General features: G+C 38.5%; 1 protein-coding gene across 1 annotated transcript in view; it reads left to right on the top strand.

Moving 5' to 3' along the window:
• UBE2E2 (ubiquitin conjugating enzyme E2 E2) overlaps nucleotides 1–18015 on the top strand; it is a 315548-nt gene that overhangs the window by 258455 nt on the left and 39078 nt on the right. The gene's annotated exons all lie outside the window — the stretch shown is intronic.

Raw genomic sequence — 18015 nt, 5'->3', positions numbered from 1 at the left:
TTGCTTGGAGAAGCCTTGCTATTTGTAGGTTCTTTGTTTTGTTTTGTTTGGGGTTTTTTTTCTTGATGTATTTAAACCCATGAAATTATTTTTTAACGGCAGGATTTTAAGACAATTAAAAGGTAAAGATAGGAGCTAGTACTCACCCTGGGATAAAAGGAACCAAATGGCCCTCATGGAAGTCACAGACCAGGGAGACGGGATATGTCAGAGACCACGATAAGGAAACAGTGCAGTGGGAAACATTAGAGGAAGAGCATGTAAAAGGTGGAAGCAGAGTCCTTGGAGAAAAATAGTATTTCTGACAAAAAGAACAGTATGCACAGAGGACTGCAAGTTGTGTGACCTTTTCAGGGCAGTGTGGCCCAGGAGAACCAGTCACTTTCCCGATTAGGCCTGGGCGCCACCTTTAGGGATTTAGAGTTTGTCATGCAGGCATTGTGCATTTGAATGTATTTGCATACTGCGAAGGTGACCCTTGAGACCAATGGTGCGTGATGGTGGGAAAGAGAGACCAAAGAAAAATAGTGCCCTGAAGGAAGGCGGTTGCAGTGATCTCATCCTAGCAATAATGGTTGCCTGAACTGGAGTGGTGGCCGGGAGAGTGAAGAGATCGCTAGAGAAACTGAAGAGAGTAGTATCTACTCCGTACGTTTCTCTCTTGCAACCCCACATTTCTTACAGGATGCATTAATATTAACTGTGTATTTTTTCTGGTGAGCTAAGCTTTTGTGCACATTCATTACTAGGCAGCCAAGAGTGTATGAAGCCAGTAACTGCAGGCCAATGTGACGACACAGTGAGGAGTTTTTTACTAACACGTTTGAAGTTGTTCATATTCTTGATGATCGGTTTAGAAAAGAGGGGGGAGGATCATCAGCAAAGCCTCCTCAGGCAACTTCTTTAAAATTCGGTTTGAACCTACTTCTTCTCTTAGTACTCTCCGGGATTCTTCCCAGCCACCTATTCCAGTCCCAGCTCGAGAGCCTGTGTTCTCTCGCGTGACATTTCACGGCCGTTATCTGTGTGACTCTTTTCCATCTGCTGTAGGGTCGGGCCTCTCAGGGTCAGAGCCCGACTTAAGCGTCTTAGCTGCTTTCTCCCGCCCGTCACTCCCTGCTCCTTAATCCAGGCGGTGCTTTGCAGTTAGTGCAGAGTCAGCAGGGTTTTGTTGAATAATTGAAAAGTTATCTTTTATGCTCCTTTGTTCTTTCTAAACTGAAGGCTTTTATCTTTATAATTGGCAGCAAACATTCCTCAGAGCCGAAGTATTTTATACTTTCATATCTCACCTAGTTCCTAACACCTATTTAGACTGTAGGTACCAGTAAATACCTTCTTGCTTAGTTAATAGGCTACTTGATTATTTTGAAATTCCGGGCAGTAAGGACAAAGAGGAAAGGAACAAAAGTTGTGTCATATTCACTGACGCATCTTCTCCGAAAAGGATTCTCACTTTCTGGGTTGTATTTACTTGTATAAATGCTATCAAGTGAGTTGAGTTTTTGTTGAGCAAGTATTTGGGGCCTATAAGGGTATTGGTAACCAAAATAGGTTAATTCTAAACCAGTATCAAAAACCATGTGTCTAGTTATGTCAAGCACACTCCTGAAATTAAATGTCCTAAAATATCCGAATTAAATTAAAATTTAAGTACAAATCAAATAGAAAGTCAGTAAATATACTGCTCATAAAAATTAGGAGATATTTCAAAATGAATGTGAAGTTATATAACATCCCCTCATTTTTGTGGGCAGTACATATTCAGAGAAAACTTCTCTTTTACTTCTACTCTGAGTCTTGGTTGGGGGTTGAGGAGGGGCACAATTACTTGACAGTCAGAGGCTTCTTATGGAGAATTACCACTTATTCACTCAGTAAATATACATCCAGCTCTATTAGATGAATGTCAGTATTTGATACCAAGGATATGGCAATGAAATCTCCCCTGTGCCCCACCTTCAGTCTAGGTAGAAAGAAAGAAATATTCATACACACAAAAGGTTAGCTTTAAATGTAGTGTAAGTTCAGAAGAGGAATTGGGTACTGTGATTGCAGGTGGCAGGGGAATGCTTTATAAAGCAATATTCTAGACAGATAGAGAGCATTTCCTTCGGTAAATGAAAGTACTGGGTTATCAAGATTCAGGGTGGCAGAAATTTGAAGTGTGGAGAACCAAGCTTACTCTCCCAACCATGTCCCAAGCATGCTAATCTATCACATAGATGAACTTGAATTTAGAGAGAGATATCTGAAGCAGTATATTTGGCTGTCATTTGAAACTTTGAAAATAGAAAAAAAAAAATCTGTTAACAATTGGTGAATCTATTCACAGATTCGAATTTTTTAAAATTAAAAATTGAAGAAAATTGCCTAACCAGGCAATGGCACAGTGTTGATCTGGACCACTAAGGATCCAGGTTTGAAACCCCAAGGTTGCTGGCTTTTGAGCAGAGGCTCCTCAGCTTGAGAGCAGGGTTACCGGCTTCAGCGCAGGATCATAGACATGACTCCATGGTCACTGGCTAAAACTCAAAGGTCACTGGCTTGAGCCCAGGGTTGCCAGCTTAAGCAGGGGGTCACTGGCTTGGCTGGAGCCCCCCAGTCAAGGCATGTAGGAGAAGCAATCAATGAACAACTAAAGTGCTGCAGCTATGAATTGATGTTTTTCATCTCTCTCCCTTCCTGTCTGACTCTCCTTTCTCCTTCACCTAAAAAAATAAAAGTTGAAGAAAATAACATGAAACAAAATGAGCTAGGAAGTATTTCCTCGTCAAGGAGCACACATGCAGGTGTCTTACCAACACTTGGGAGCGCTGTTATTGGACAAACTGGTAGTAGTAGGAAAGACTTCCTAATGAAGGTGCTATTTATTTAGCTGGTCCCTGACAGATGATAGAGAGAGAATATAGGTTTATCAAGGTTCAGAATGACAGTGTTTTGAAATATGGAAAATACAAGCTTTCTCTCTTCTCCAGAAATGGACACCATCCTTTGCAGAGAATTAGATTCATGCAAATGTATTGCCAATACCTTATGCTAACTGTAAAATAAAAAAAAAATTTGAGAGAAAAAGAGACCTTCAAAATTGATAAATTTTTATTAATAAATATACACTAAAAAGAAGTAACTAGATTAATTTTTTTCTAGAAAGTATACTTCTTTATATCATACTAGTCCAAACAAAAAATACCCTGAGGCTGATTCACATGCTGGGAAAGCTGAAGCAAAGGTGGGTAGGCAACTCTGTTTTCGTGAATAGCAATCACATTGCTTCCTTACCGCATTTCTAGCTTTAAGAGCAGCTTTATTTTTTTCTTTAAGAGATTGTGTGAAGTAACAAACAGGCAAAAAAAATAGAAAGACTATATGTGTATTTTAAAATCAAAGCAATAGCATTAAGTTTACCCACAAAAATATTCAAAAGCACCTGACCAGGCAGTGGCACAGTAGATAGAGCATTGGACTGGGATGCAGAGGACCCGGGTTCGAAACCCCAAGGTGGCCAGCTTGAGTGCAGGCTCACCGGCTTGAGCTCAGGGTTGCTGGCCTGAGCATGAGATCGTAGACATGACCCCGTGGTCGCTGGCTTGAGCCCAAAGGTCGCTGGCTTGAAGCCCAAGGTCGCTGGCTTGAGCAAGGGGTTACTTGCTCTGCTGGAGCCCCCCAGTTAAGGCACATAGAGAAAACAGTCAAACAACTAACATGCTGCAATGAAGAATTGATGCTTCTCATTTCTCTTTCTTCCTGTCTGTCTGTCCCCATCTGTCCCCCCCTCTCTGTCACACACACACACACACACACACACACTATATATATATATATAGTGAGATTCAGTTTGTGAGATTACTTCAATGAACTTGCATTATCACCAGGAACCAAATCTATAAGGCAAATCTGTAAAGGGGAGATACGTTTTCACCTTCCTCAGTTACTATTAAATATCAAACCAAAGATTTGACTTAAAATTTTTTGATAGTAATAATGTAATAGAATTAGAAATTTTAATAAAATGTTAAATATATTCTTTTACACTCTATTCTTAACCTCTTTCATGAGTTGATTTTTATGGTCAGTGAAGAATATAGTTACTCCTAGCCAGGCCAGAAATAATCCACCATGTACCTATAAAGTAATGATACAGATGTTAAGTACATACTTGAGAAATAAATCAGTGTGTGAGACCTCTGAATACAAGTCTTTGAAAACTTTAAAACTTGTCGGTATGGTAGTGAACATAACTACCTTACTATGATGTTACATTAGTTTCTACCACAAACAGGAGGTTGAATTCTTTGTTCTTTAATCTATACAGTGTGACCGTAAAGTCATGGTGCACTTTTGACCGGTCACAGGAAAGCAACAAAAGACGATAGAAATGTGAAATCTGCACCAAATAAAAGGAAAACTCTCCCAGTTTCATACCTATTCAGTGCAGTTCGATGTGGGCTCACACACAGATTTTTTAGGGCTCCTTAGGTAGCTATCCCGTATAGCCTCTACAGACTCGTCACTGACTAATGGCCTACCAGAACGGGGTTTCTCCACCTAACTGCCAGTTTCCTTCAACTGCTTATCCCACTGAGTAATGTTATTCCTATGTGGTGGCACTTCGTTATAAACGCTCCGATATTCACGTTGCACTTTGGTCATCGATTCGAATTTAGTGAGCCACAGAGCACACTGAACTTTCTTCTGTACTGTCCACATCTCAACTGGCATGGTCGTGGGCTGCTCCGCTACATACACGGTGTTACATCATCATCTGCACATGCGCACATGCTGCCACATCATCCTACAGAAACTGGGAGGGTTTTCCTTTTATTTGGTGCAGATTTCACATTTCTGTCGTCTTTTGTTGCTTTCCTGTGACCGCTCAAAAGTGCACCATGACTTTACGGACACACTGTATATATCACTAAATAATTCTGACCAAAAAGAAAAATACTGAAAAACTGACCCATCCAGGTTTTTGAAGATAAAAGTTCATTCTTCGAATGTTGTCAGGACAGAATTACATGACTCTTCTTATAAAAAGGGAGAGTACAGTTTGTTAGTCATTTTTACCTAGATACCTCAAAATTTTTGAAGTAGATATATATAATGTAGTGATATGTGTTATACTGCTACATTGCCTATCAGTTTTATTTTCTAATTTGAAAGATTTATGAAATATTCTTAAACCTATTACAAGTGATGTTAGAGACTGTTATACTCTCTACTCACTAAAATATTAATCATAAAACTTTGAAAAGTACCCTAATCAAAATTTGAAGAACTGACGATACATTTTGCACATTGGTCAGTTGATTACCCCGCCTAACCCTTTAATAAAAGGTCGTGTAAACCTAACTCCAGGGACATCAGAAATTCTCAGTTGTCATTTTTAGTCATGGTATGTGTGGTCTCTTTTCATGTTTAAATATTCTGTATTTTTTCATTTGTTTATTGAACAAAATACATGTTGACATCCTACTTTCCCCTACAGGGGATAAAAATCAGTATCATAAAACCCTTGGCCTAAAGGACCTTATATAAACTTGTTCCCATTATAGATAAACATTCATTGTTAGCCTGTCTACAAAAATTCATTTTTTTAAATTTTTATGTAGCTATACATACAGCTATTTGTTTTGTAAAATGAAGTTGGCACTTTTTAAAAGCCACATAGGGTGCAGTTGTTTGCTTTTAAAAGATGGTATTTGTTGTTATGCCGCAGAAACCAATTTTCTGTCATTCAGAGCCGAATGCTGCAAATTATAGGTAAAGAAAAAAGCAGCCTAGAGTCTTTAAGATACTACTTAAGATATTTTTTTAGGGATTTGGATTCAGACAGCGGGACTAGAACATTAGAAAATGGGAGTGTATTTTTTTTCCCCCACACAATTCTAAATCGTTGCTCTTAGACTCTTTTTTAGAAACAGATACATTTCCACACATCCTTAGGGAAAATTAGCCTATTACGGTTTTTGAAGGAAAGTAGTCCTACAGAGAATACTGGAGGGAGAAAGATGACCCCAGAAGAGCAGGCTCAGAGGCCCTGAGATGCCAGAGAGGCAGGGGAGCCTAGAGGCTGGAGATAGAGACTAGAGACGTAAAGTCAGAAACCACGGAACGGTAACAGATTAGACTGTGAACGAATAAAGAGGAGAGAGCAGAAGAAAAGGAAGGAAATCGCCTAGTGGTTGTTTTTTTAAGGCCTGAAAATTTCAAAAGAAAACAAACCCATGATGTGATCATTAGATTAAAATAACATTTAAGGGATACTATTTTTAACCTCGTATTACTAACTACTCCTTTAGTAAAGGAGGAAGTTTTGAATACTGGCCATGTAGACAAAGAGATGTCCGCGGTAGTTCTGCAGTTCTTGATATGAAGCGAAAGCCTCTGGGCCGCTTTTTCTTGGGGATGGGGGAGGGAGTGAGGAGGGAGACTGATACCCTTCCGTGTAAAGATGCTCGACCCATTCAAGGGCTGTTCTTATGTACAGTTACCCTTCCCTCTCTCTCATCTCTTCAGCAGGTGGATTCCAGAGGGTCAGAAGGCCATGGTCAGAAATGGTTTTTCAGCCAGTTCTGGTTATTCTTCGCCTGCAGAGCTGGTCCCCGCCCTCCTTTCTTCCGCACCTGTTTCAGGTTGCAGCTGGGGTTGCCGTCCTCTCTTTATTCTGTTTCCCCTTCTTTCTTCTGTTTCACCTGTATTCATTGGTCAGCTGTTCAGACAGTAAACAAACAAACAAAAAGCTTCCATGATACTGATTATATAAAAGATATTTTGTGAATTTAAGAATAAGTTAGGCAGTGTCATCAACCAGAGAGAATTCTTGCCACGAGGGGCTAGTTTAAGACGGAACACTGTGTAACCACCCTATTACAAAGTTTACAGATTTCCAGAATACCTTTCCATCATGTACTCCACTAATCAAAATGTACAGGCTTAAGAGACCAGCCCCTTATTTCATCACTCAGCACCCACTGTTGCATTCCTCCAGTCAGACTTCAGTCTTATTCTGCTTTTCAAGTGAGCCACCTGGTTAGCTCTCAATAACAGTGTTCAGTATGAGGAGTATCAAGTCAGTTCATTGTATCTCTTCTCCACAGATGTTTAAAGATTATTTATTCACTAGGGTATTCTAAATGCTGAGATTTAAATAATTCAAAACTTAGATAAATTGTAAGTGACAAAATTTCAAGTCATATTAAAACTTTGGGGGGGGCTTGTTTTTTCTTCTTTGCTTAGTTCTCTTGCCTTTGGTAAGAAATAACCAGTCATTTGGCATAAGAACAGTAATAATAATAGTGAATATCAGTAAACATTTCTTCTCTTTGCTAAACACTTGACATGCATTCTTATTTCGCCAGAACTTGGTCTGAAAAAAACTTTTGAGTCCCTGTATCATTAGCTTTTCTCTCTAAAGTCAAAATGTTGCAATATAGAATTCACATTAATTTAACTATTCTCTTCCTGTTTCTTTTTCCTGTCATTTTCAAAAATCTTTTTGTGGTGTGGGTTTTCTTATGTGTATTTTTATTTATTTCCTATTTCCTTCCTCTTTGTAACTTCTTTACTGACTACTGGAATGGCCTTAACTAAAGCAGTTGAGTTCCTCTGACCCTGTGTCTCAGTGACTTCATCCATGAAATGAGTATAATAATCGCACCCACCTCACAGGGTGATCGTGAAGATTAAGTTATGTAGTAAATGCAAATCACATAGAATAGTACGTAAACACTGCATAGTTTTTAGCAGAGGCGGATTAAGGTCAGTGGAGGCCCCAGGCGCAGAAGAAAATATTGGGCCCCTTGTCATTAGAAAAAAAGTGTAAAGTTGGGGTTTTGCGGGGCCCTTCAGAAGTCATGCCCGGTGTGCCCACCATTAAATCTGCCTCTGGTTGTTAGCCACTTTAAATGCATTTATTTCTTTATTTGGCTATTAGTTTCCAGGCTGTTCATGTCTAGTTTTTTTAATTTTATGGTGTAAACATAAGGAAGCAGTACCATTAGCCTCCCTAGTGTACATGCAAAGTTTGGAAACTTTTACGGTATTTATAAATACTCTTCCACTTTCAAAGACTATCTCTTTTGTGTGTTATATAGCGCTCACTGAGAGAGTGGGCATTCAGCCAACTCTATAATTGCAATTAATTTACTGTATCATTAACAGAATTAGACATTGTTTCATTATAGACCGTGTTAAAATATACCTTACTTCTATGCTGTTGTGGGCTATATGAAAAAGCAAATAGTCATTTCCAGCTAGTCATAATGAGTATTTTGTATTGTGTTGAATGTATATTGAATTATTAATCTCAAAATAGATTTAACTGCCATTTCATACGCCTACAAACATAAAATTTGTTACTTCTTTTCTACGAATTAAAAGAAATGTGTATATTATTTCCATTTTACATTTAACAGATTTGTAAAAATGCTGCATCTTACAGAACTGCTTTGAGTAGTGTGTGAACTATAAAAAATATAAACAAAAAAGAAGGGCATTCTCCTTATGTTTATGTCACTGTCTTTAACAGCAAGTGTCATGTGGTCAGTCATTTATTATACACTTTACATGGGATCCATTAAGTACCTCAGCTGTTATGTTTTGTAATTAATTTTTGTTATGTATGAGACACTTTAGCAATTATAAAGCAGAAATGAATCATCTTGTCTTAGGAATGTAGGTTCATTGGACATCTGTTAAATTATGCCGTTTCCATGCAGTACTAATTAATAAATAAGTATTGTTGAATCCACATAGGCCCACATAATGGTTTTAAGTTCAGTGTTCAAGAGTAGCTGTTCTAAGATCTGCCCTTAGGGGTGGGAGGTGACACCCGTGGCAGGAATATTCTGCGCAGAGAGTTCTGGGTTCTGGTTTTGATGGACTCCAGGCATTGATGGAGCACCTATTATGTATGTGCTTGGTGATTAAACCAGTTGGAATGTTGAACTGAAATTTGTGGACATGTTTAATTGTAGATACCAGACCATCTTTATTTCCTCCTCAATTGTTTAGGACAGTGGTCCCCAACCCCCACTGCTACCGGTCCGTGGGCCATTTGGTACCGGTCCACAGAGAAAGAATAAATAACTTACATTATTTCCATTTTATTTATATTTAAGTCTGAATGATGTTTTATTTTTTAGAAATGACCAGATTCCCTCTGTTACATCGTCTAAGACTCCCTCTTGACGCTTGTCTCGGTCATGTGATACATTTATCTGTCCCACCCTAAAGGCTGGTCCAAGAAAACATTTTCTGACATTAAACCGGTCCATGGCCCAAAAAAGGGACCACTGGTTTAGGATTCAGTAGTTTTGAATCTGTATATTATCATGTTACTGGAAAATTTTTTCAAACCCATGTGTAAAAGATTCATACATCCAGCCTTTTTTAAAATTTCTTACTTGTTCCATATTTTTATTTTAAAGTATTGGATTGCTTTTTAAAATTACCTTTAAAAGGCTGTTAAAACCGAAGTCTTCAAATGATAAAGTTGTGCTCCTAATGTTTTACTCCTAGAGCTCTGTTAAATTTCTGCATTATCCTTTGCTACTTTTTTTTTTTGTATTTTTTCTAAAGTTGGAAACGGGGAGGCAGTCAGACAGACTCCCGCATGTGCTCGACCAGGATCCACCCGGATGCCTAGCAGGGGGCGATGCTCTTCCCATCTGAGGCGTCGCTCTGTTGCAACCAGAGCCACTCTAGCACCTGAGGCAGAGGCCATGGAGCCATCCTCAGTGCCTGGGCAAACTTTGCTCCAATGGAGCCTTGGCTGAGGGAGGGGAAGAGAGAGAGAGAGAGGAAGGAGAGGGGGAGGGGTGGAGAAGCAGATGGGCGCTTCTCCTGTGTGCCCTGGCCGGGAATCAAACCTGGGACTCCTGCACGCCAGGCCGATGCCCCACCACTGAGCAAACAGGCCAGGGTTTGCTACTTTTTTATAACTGCTTGAGGAAGAACCCTGAGCATGCATGCTGAACAAGCATTGATTTAGCTGATTTCAGGCAACTGTGTCCGTATCAGATAGTATCTTGTTCAAAATAAAGTAATGGACACATCATCTATAAGAGATTTTTATGGAGATGATAATGTAAGGCTGCTGTCCTAACGGGTGACTTTTAGGGTCTTATATTTTGGCATATAGGACATAATCTGGTCTCAAACTGGTGTGGTCCTTGAGACCCCCGAAAAAGCAAATGTGCAAAACACTCTGTAATCAAAGGCACGAAGGACTTCTACAGAAAAATAAATAATGTGTGCTGAGAATGAACTCACATTCAGAGATTGCAGTTCACACCATGCCGTGATTCTGCCCTAAGGGCTAATCAGCGAGAGTGCCACTCCTGAAATTTGAGATTATAGAACAAGTCAAAAGAGACAAGATAATCATTTAAAGAGGAAAAGGTGGAATAGAAAACATAATGAAAGAACAAGACACTAATAAAGCAAACACATTTGAAAAAAGAACCAAACTGAACATTATGCAATATAGATATGTTTTTGAAAATTCTATATAAGTATAATTTCTATAAATTGGTTGAGAAGGAATCTTAATTATTGGTTCCTAACCCAGACATAGCAAGTATCCACAGGAGTTGGGAGTGATCCGCTGCTGCATGGCAGGGAAGGGCCTGGGAATTGAGTGAGTTGCTCCCGTCTTTTAAGAGATTCGCTGCTCATAGTGGGGGAAAGTTTCTGCTTGCACTTTTTTTTATATCTGTGCTTAAAAGGAACTGAGAAAGACTTTAAATTTAAATGTCTATGCTGTAAAAGTCTATTTTTAATCATTTAAATTTTATCCAAAAGGTTTTAAAAAGTAGCTATAGCCTGCAGTGAAGTGTACACATTATAGTTTCATTTAGAGCAGGGTGGGTATCATCTTTACATTGTTACGGTTTCTAGCTGTTTAATTTTAATTCCTTTACTGTTACTCCAGGTGAAATATTTATATATTCCCCGGTTTACTTGTTTGTTTTACATTGGGGAGAGTTTTTGTTTTGTTAGAGTTTCTTTAAGATCTGTGATTTACCTCAGTTATAGTGGGTTTTTCTAGTTTTTATTTTGTCACTAATACTTTAAAATAATCTTAGGAACAGATGGCATGACACTGTATATACAGAACTCAGAAGATTCCACCAAAATGCTATTAGCACTAATAAATGAATTCAGTAAAGTAGCAGAATACAAAGTAAATTTTTAGAAGTCAGTTGCATTTTTATACACCAATAATGAACTGTCAGAAAGGGAAACTGAGAAAACAGTCCCATTTACAGTTGCAGCAAAAAGTAAAATATCTATGAATAAATTTAACCAAGGATGTACAAGACCTGTACTCAGAAAATTAGAAGATACTGAAAAAAGAAATTGAAAAAGATACAAATAAGTGGAAGCATATACTGGATTCATGTCATGGATAGGAGTAATTAACATTAAAATGTCCATGCTACTACCCAAAGCAATCTAGAGATTCAACGTAATTCCTGTGAAGATACCAATGGTGTATTTCACAGAAGTAAAAAAATAAATATTCCAAAAATATGTGTGGAACCACAAAAGACCCTGAATAGCCACAGCAATCTTCAGAAAGAAAGACAAAGTTAGAGGAACCTTGCTACCACTTCATGAGGGCATTATTCTGCCTGTCACACATACACACACACACACACACACACACGCACACACACGCCTGTGTGGGTATTTATATATCACACATAAATTAAAACCTTTCTCATCCAGAGTTATCTGGGAATTAGCCATTCTGGATAAATAAGTTTTTGGTATCACTATATCTAAATCATGTTTTTAAAATGTATTTAATAAATGGAAACTTCTCAAATATACTAACTTCCCTGCCTTTGAACAATGTTCTCAATATAATTTGACCTCTCCTTGAGGAATGATAGCTACCATGGTAAACATCAGCATGGAACTGTGCTTCAGATACAGTAATAAATGCACATACAAGGGTAGGCTGTAAAAGACACAACTCGGTGTGTCTTAGCCCCCACAGTGGAACTAGAATTTCCTTTACAGTCATTTTTTATTATCTGTTATTTGTCAGGGGGGTTGAAGTGAAGAATGTTCCGCTGCCCAGTCCCTAACAAGATAGAACATGATGGGCTTTCTGGAAAATTGAGTCAGAAATCAGAGCCGTCTTCTGTAGGGCGAGAGTGGGAGGAGGGTGCCTTCTCGGCCTCTAAAAATCTCCTCCTGACAGTTACAAATGCTGACATTTGTCAGTATTCAGAACATTATTTTCTACTTCTGCATCACTAATGTCTAAGGACTGCAGACATGATCGGATCCGTTTGCATGTATCCTTTCTCATTCCCCCAGGTTTGTTGATAGGGTCTGGAAGAGAATGCTGGCTATTTCGAGGGCTCTTATTAGCAAATTTTTGCCTTGATTGTGAAACACTTCTGCTGATGTGACCAGGCCACACATTTTTTAAGTTCTCTTTAACTTTTAAATAGGCAGTAGCAATAATTTTTTTTAAATGTCATGTTGGAGTGCCTGGCACATATGGAGTGCTTACTCTGTATTTTTGATTATTGGTTTAACCTGTATGAAATCACTTCTGTCATATCTTAATCTATAGAACAATTTTGTCAAGTAGCACTATGGTATAGAGAGAGATTAAAAATACCTCGTTTCCTCACGGTATTCTCCACAATTTCCCAACTTTCAGCCTGCTATACGTGGTGGTTCTAAACCATTCTCTACCTAAAGCAGAATAGTATGTTACAACTCCTCAGAGAGGCACTTGTCTGTTTCAACAGTAGCCTGTCATGTCTTAGCGTTTGTGCAGTGAACAGTGGGCTCTTTCTGTGTGCCAAGCACTTCATTGGACATCATTTGAAAGAAAATATTTTCCTAAGTCATTCATAGTTTGGTGAGGAAGTCCTGTGGCAAGTGTGGTAATAGAAGTAGGCATATGATGAGGGTATCCCAAAGAGGTCCAGCTTCCATTACGACAGGTGAGTGAGTGACACTTCCTGAAACTCTGAGATCGTGAACGTTTCCCAGCTTCAAAGGTGGTATTTGTGGGAGTCTATACATTAGAACATGTAGGAACAGCCAACCTACCTGTTTAATTCAGTGTGGTTCATTCATAAACACTTGTCAGGACAGAGGTTGACAGACATCACCCAAGTAGATACTTTTTATCAGTACTAGTAAATGTTGAAGTAAAGCATCCTCTGTCCAAAAACAATTCTCAAGATGCTTTTGCAAGCTCATGCTTTATTTTTTCATCTAATTATAATTTACTTTTAATAAAACATCTCCACTTAAAACACCGGGAAGTCAACAGTAAAAAAAAAAAAACAATCTAATTAGAAAATAGGCAAAAGCGAGAAATGTTCTCATTGAGGAGAGAGGGTATCCAGAGAGCAGATAAGCACATGAAGAAGTATCCAACATCATTAGCCATTTGGGAGATGCACATTAAAACCACAATGAGGTATCACTGCACCCTGTTAGAATGGCTAAATAAAGCATAGTAATAACACTAAATGTCAACAAGGGTGCAGAGAAACTGACACTGCTGGTGGGAATGTAAAGTGTACAGCTGCCCTAGAAAAAAAAAATTTCTTACAAAACTAAATATGAGTTTACCGTACAACACAATTGCACTAGTGGCTATTTAGCAAAGAGAAATAAAAACTTATGTTCACACAAACATACAAATGTTCACAGCAGCTCTATTTGTAATAAATTAAAGCTGGAAACATTCTGTTTGACCCTCAGTGGGTAAATGGTTAAACAGACTGGTATTATGCACACACTGGAGCTTCCCTCAGCAATGGGAAGGAACAAAACTATTGATATACATGCGAAACTTAGATGGATCTCAAGGGAATTATGCAGAGTGGAAAGAGCCAATTTCAAACAAGTTACATCCTGTCTGACTCTATTTATAGCACTGTTGAAATGGCAAAATCGTAGAGATGAGGAACCGGAGTAGTGATTGTGAAGAAAGGGGGAGAAGGTGACTGACTGTTGAAGGGCAACACTAAGGATGTCTGTAATGGAACCGTTCTGCACAACTGTGGTGGGGATCTCAAATCTACATGTGATTAAAAATTGCATAGAAGCATATATACATAAGTGCATACAAAACTGAAGACATATGAAAAAGGTCAATGGACTATATCATTGTCAATTTCCTGTGATAAAATACTATACAGTAAGTCCCCAAGTTATAAACATCTGACTTATGTATAACTCATACTTACAAACAGAGCTCCATAAAGGCTATTGCAGGGGTAGTCAACCTTTTTATACCCACCGCCCACTTTTGTATCTCTGTTAGTAGTAAAATTTTCTAACCACTCACTGGTTCCACAGTAATGGTGATTTATAGAGTAGGGAAGTAACTTTACTTTATAAAATTTATAAAGCAGAGTTATATCAAGTTAAAGCATATAATAATAATTACTTACCAAGTACTTTATATCAGATTTTCGCTAAGTTTGGCAGAATAAATCTTTATAAAACAACTTACTATAGTTAAAATCTATCTTTTTATTTATACTTTGGTTGCTCTGCCACCACCCACCGTGAAAGCTGGAATGCCCACTAGTGGGCAGTAGGGACCAGGTTGACTACCCCTGGGCTATTGGTAATCAACTGCAGTTGGACATCAGTGAAAATGGTGTCGTAGAGTTATTCAACTCCATGGCAAAGAACTAACCAATGAAGACCTTATGGAACTAGAGCAGCAGGTGATAGCTTTTAAGGAAGAAAGCAGGGACCTAGAAACTCAAGAAAGCAGAAGTTTTCTAGGAGGAGTCAGTGGATACTTTTCGTCTCATTGAAACAGGAATGGCAAAGTTAGAGGAGCAAGATACTGATACAGAGAGGTTCACCAAAGTTACCATATAGTTGCTGGAGGCCTGAAATGCTACAGGGCCATTTATGATGAGAAAAGCCAAAGCTCTGTACAAACCTCTCGATGCTTATTTCAATAAACTGACTCTCTAACACCAGTTTTATCCTCTCCAACAAAGCCATCATCTTCTGCATCATCCAAGATTGTTTAAAATTGTATTTGAAAATGTTTAAGTATTTATATGCACAGAAAAGTAAAATTAAGTACTATGTTGAGACAAACATCTGTCTAAGTTGCTTTTTATAGGTGAATATACCTGTTCCAATTTACATGCAAATTCAGCTTACAAACAAACACAGAACTTGTCTTGTTCATAACCCCAGTACTGCCTGTAGTTATATAAGATATTATCATTGAGGGAAACTGAGTGAAGAATATATGTGATCTGTCTGTATTATTTCTTGCAACTTTATGTGAATGTATAATTATCTCAAAATTAAAAGTTTAAATGAAAACAGGCATTGAGGCTGAGTAGGAGAGCATAGATTTTGGGATCAACAAAATTGTGTTCAAATTCTGGCTCCACCACCTATCTGCTGTGGGACCATGAGCCATTTCTTTAACCTGTCTATGTATCAGACTTTTTTTCCAGTTTTATTGCGATATGATTGACATACAACAGTGAATTAGTTTTAGGTGTACAACATAATGATTTGATATATCATATAGATATATTATGAAACATACCACAATAAGTTTAGTTAACATCCAATACCTCAGTTCGTTACAATTTCTTTATTTTTAAAATGAGAACAATAATACTACTTCTCTCCTTGAGTTGTTTTGAGAATTTACTGGCTCTGAGTAACCTATCTATATCTGATTGGTTTTTACATATCGTTATTATGTATAAAAGCCACTTACCATTTACACTGGATTATAAAAATATTTTGTCTTTTCAGCTAGCCCTTAAAGGGATGGGGACTCTGATTTCTCTGCAATTTTAATATTACTGGATCTTCTCTATTTTATTAACTTCTGCTCATTATTTCTTTCAACTTTTATGGGATTTACTGTTCTTTTACCGTCCTTGGTTGGACACTTAACTCATTAAATGTCTTTCTTCCTTTCTAAAACAGGGTGTCCCCAGGTTACGACATAGTTCCGTTCCTATGACAGTAACATAACTCGAATTAGGGTGTCAGTAGAAACACCCTCACCTATGTCGCTTACCTATTCTAACACAGTGGTAAACTCATAATCTAGAACAGGCGTCCCCAAACTAGGGCCCGCGGGCCGCATGCGGCCCCCTGAGGCCATTTATCCGGCCCCCTGCTGCACTTCCGGAAGGGGCACCTCTTTCATTGGTGGTCAGTGAGAGGAGCACTGTATGTAGTGGTCCTCCAACGGTCTGTGGGACAGTGAACTGGCCCCCTGTGTAAAAAGTTTGGGGACCCCTGACTAGAACATAAAAACACAACTAAGCCACAGCACAAGGAAAAGGACAGACATGTATGTACCGTACACCGCACCACATGGTCTTCTGCCGCCTGCAGCCAGTTCGCCCGCCTCGTCTGTGAGCATGATGCTGGTGGCCTCAGCCGAAACACTCACAGCTAAATTTTTTAAAAGTTTTTATGGGAAATGAGCATCGTAAACTCAAAATGTCGAGAGTGTTGTAACCCGAGGACCCCTGTATATACTTTTGAAACTGTAAAATTTTCTTATACAACTATTTTAGTCAAATCACAAATTTGTTGCTGGCAGCCCAGCATTTTCATTGTCGTTCAGTTGTTAATGTAGCTGTTTATTTTTATTTAACCCAAGAGTTATTTGAAAATGTGTTTCCAGATATATGATGGGGGGGGTCTTTGTGGTCTTAATAATAATTTGAAATAAGTTAAGCTTCTTTGTGGCTTAGCATGTGATCAATTTTTATGTTTCTTATGTGCTTAGAAAAGAATTGTTCTTTAATTGTTGAGTGTGGAATTTATCTTCATTTTAGTATCTTGATTTTGTTAATTTGGTTATTTATATGTTCATTATCCTTATTATATTTTGATCTGATAGCTCTCTTAGCTACTGTAGTGCAAATGTCCCTGTTTGACTGTAGATATGTCATTTTTTCCTTATAATTCTGCCAATTTTTACTTTCCATGTTTTTAGGTATAACAGATTAAGAGTTGTTATATTTCCCTGATGAATTGTTCTTTTCATCATAATGCGGTGATCCTTTTTTTTCCCTTAAGTATTTTTTGCCTTAAACGTATATTTGATAATTGTAAATCATTTATGCTATTTTTTAGTCTTTGCATAGTGTATGTGCCCAGGATTTAGAATTCTTAGGGGAAACAATTTTTCTTCCAGGCCAGAGCCCCCACTTTCTCTGGCAAGAGTGTTTGCTGTTTCCACCTAAGATGTTACCTTTTCAAGTCCATTCATTTACTGAAAGCTGCTCAAGCGTCCAAATGTATGAAGGGGCTCTCATTTTCAACCCTTTGCCATGTACAGACCTAAACCTTCATCTTTCCTTCTCCATAAGGGCATCAAAACCCAAGGCTCCCTTTCTAAGACTGACTTCTCCCCTTCACTCCCTCTCGCTTCCCTAAGCCTCACCATTGGCAACTACGCTGTCAGCTCGTGGACTTCCTGTAATATTCCGTTTTCGGTTCCGGCATCTGGGCTTTGCCCTTGCAAGGTCACCTGTGCATTTTAAAGAAAGTTCGTTTTCTTTTCTCCAGTGTTTCTAAGTGTGGGATATGTTTTGGTAAGAAGAGACATTGAGGTTTTCTGGTCTGGCATGAAGGGCAGTTCTCAGTAGGAGCACTAATCTAGCCGAGAATGGTGCCGTGGTATCAGCAATCGCAGACAACGGGGAATGTACTTTCTGGGACTGAACATCAGATGAGTAAAGTAAATCCTGATGTTTGAGTGGATGCTGGACACCCTGCTGGGGTGACCACATCTACAGAGATCTGCCATGTGTCATTTCTTGGTTCAGAGCCATTTCGAACATAGAGTTCAAGAAAAATGGTCTTCAGAACACCAGGATTCCTTTACATTTCAGCGTCTAAATTTGAGGACATTTATAAACATGGTATTAGTGCAAAGCATTAAAAACTCACTGTTGCTTACATAAGACTTCTGTAAAAACAGTTCTGAGTTATAAAACTGATTTGGAC

The sequence above is a fragment of the Saccopteryx bilineata genome, chromosome 10, assembly GCF_036850765.1.
Source record: "Saccopteryx bilineata isolate mSacBil1 chromosome 10, mSacBil1_pri_phased_curated, whole genome shotgun sequence".
In the NCBI taxonomy this organism is placed as follows: domain Eukaryota; kingdom Metazoa; phylum Chordata; class Mammalia; order Chiroptera; family Emballonuridae; genus Saccopteryx; species Saccopteryx bilineata.
Note: the sequence above shows the minus strand (reverse complement) of the source record. Positions and strands in the feature narration are given on the sequence as shown.